The 2,500-nt window shown below is 35.0% G+C and overlaps 1 protein-coding gene across 1 annotated transcript in view; it reads right to left on the bottom strand.

Annotated features, from left to right (window-relative positions):
* Window positions 1–2,500, bottom strand: part of LOC125037807 (protein lifeguard 3-like) — a 37,101-nt gene that overhangs the window by 2,130 nt on the left and 32,471 nt on the right. The gene's annotated exons all lie outside the window — the stretch shown is intronic.

The raw sequence follows: 2,500 nt of genomic DNA, 5'->3' as shown, positions 1-2,500 counted from the left end.
AAAGAAAGAGGAAATGACACCACATTTCCTTTGCTATACATAAAAAAAAATAACTTTTCATGTAAGAGAAATATTACAAATACAATAAAAAATGCTGAAATAGTCTTTTAAAATAAGGTTGTGTAAACAAGTTTTCTTCAGCATCAATAACAATTTAGAACACTGCAAGTCAATATGATAACACAGAGTATCTTGCACAAGAAAAAAGCATACATACATACAAGCATTAATATATGTGTGTGTGTATGTGTGTGTGTGTATGTGTGTGTGTGTGTGTGTATGTGTGTGTGTGTGTGTGTATGTGTGTGTGTGTGTGTGTGTGTATGTGTGTGTGTATGTGTGTGTGTGTGTGTGTGTGTGTGTATGTGTGTGTGTGTGTATGTGTGTGTGTGTGTGTGTGTGTGTGTGTGTGTGTATGTGTGTGTGTGTGTGTGTGTGTGTGTGTGTGTGTGTGTGTGTGTGTGTGTGTGTGTGTGTGTGTGTGTGTGTGCGTGTGCGTGTGCGTGTGCGTGTGCGTGTGCGTGTGCGTGTGCGTGTGTGTGTGTGTGTGCGTGTGTGTGTGTGTGTGTGTGTGCGTGTGTGTGTAAAAATACACATATATGTATATATTTACATGCGTATGTATACATATGTATATGTATGTATGTATACATATGTATATGTATGTATGTATACATATGTATATGTATGTATGTGTACATATGTATATGTATGTATGTATACATATGTATATGTATGTATGTATACATATGTATATGTATGTATGCATATACGTATATAATCCACATACGGATAACCGTTAAAGTGAAAAAATGCAGTTATGCCCATAAGAAAAAAATGGAGTTTATCTATATGATTCATGAAGTTGGTTTTCCATGCACGTGCAAGAATGAAATAATTCAATTATTCAGAAATTCAAGATGACCTTGGTGATGCTCCTCCCATGGCATGCTCTCTTAAAAGGATCAACTGACAACAATGAATGAATCCCAATTTGACAAGATTAACTTGGAGGATTTTCAAATCATCACTGCAAGTGTTACAGATGGTTATTAACTCACCATCATTTATGTCATACGTCTACTTTGAAGTTTCTTACCTGTGTAAGAACCCTTTTACATTATCATGAAAAGAAAATAGCATACACATTTTGAGATTATTTTAGCGAGACTTGACCCTACATATGAGACTAATGATGGACGGGTGAAATTTTCTTTGTAATAATCTTAATATGTAGCTCAAAAATCTACTGTTACGTTTTACTTCACTGCATGACCTCATAACTTGCCTAATATTACTCTGCAAACAGCACTATGTATAGTGTGAAGTGAAACTGAAACATTTGTCTTCACTCTAGCACTAGCTGCTCTTACAAATGCTCTCAATTCCATACTGATAGCAGATGGCAAAGTTCTATGTAAATCATTTAATCTTTTAAGTATCACCACCACTGATTTTATGACATTCTTTTTTCTAATTCGACCAACCAGATGGGTGTGGCATACTTTATCAAACAAGCACAACAAAATCTCTCTGTAAACAGTGTAGGAAAGAGGTCTGAAAGCCAGAACACCCTGTGAAGTAGCCAATTCTAACCAGAAATGGCAAGTTTTGAAGAAGAAATATACCAAACTCCTCCGAGGTGTGAGCATATTTGTGTGCACATGCAAATGCTTGTACATACGTGCTTCCATTTTTACTATGAATGCATGTGTACTCATGCATATAAACATGTGCACTTGCTAAAGTACTTGTGTACATGCCTTTGCTAGTAAATGTGAGAGCAATTACATGTAAAAAAGCAAATACTACAAAAAATCATATTGTACCTCAAGATGTTTGCACAACTGCTGCAGTGCTGGACAAATTCTTACTGTATATTAGTAATGACTATTCAAAGCTTCCCTTTCCTTTTTCCTTTTCTTTTTTTGTCTTTGTTTCAGGTACATTAGAGTTGAGATATATAGCTTTTGTTAAGTTACACCCATTGCCTGAAACACACAACCTTAAATATCCTGACCAGCTGGAACAATGAACAATGCTTGTGTGAAGACTGTGTGTGAACTGCCATTATAGAACACTGAATAGTATCTGAATAAATGCATGGCTCTTCGTTGGTAACATTGCTGATTTATGGGAAAAAAGAAGCATCTGATTTCACTGATTGATTCAAACTGCCATATTTCATATTGAAAGTACAATATCAATATCAGTAATCAAAATTAATGAGTTTGTATTAAAATAATGACAAGAGAATCCATATATGCTAATTTAGCCATCAAGAAGTCCCCACATGGCTTGTGGAGCCATCTCTGTGTAAACAAAATTAATAAACTAAAATCCCAACAGGTTTTGCATGAATGTTTAGAACAAGGGAAAACACATTATATATCTACCAATCATTATAATTAGATAGGCATGCTATCTATGATGGCCCTGCATTTATTCAGATGCCAATGGATAATTAAATTCTTGGCTTTTATTCTTTCATCATCTCAAT

This window comes from Penaeus chinensis, chromosome 24, assembly GCF_019202785.1.
Source record: "Penaeus chinensis breed Huanghai No. 1 chromosome 24, ASM1920278v2, whole genome shotgun sequence".
In the NCBI taxonomy this organism is placed as follows: domain Eukaryota; kingdom Metazoa; phylum Arthropoda; class Malacostraca; order Decapoda; family Penaeidae; genus Penaeus; species Penaeus chinensis.
The sequence above is the reverse complement of the archived record's forward strand: the minus strand, read 5'-3'. Positions and strand labels throughout refer to the sequence as shown.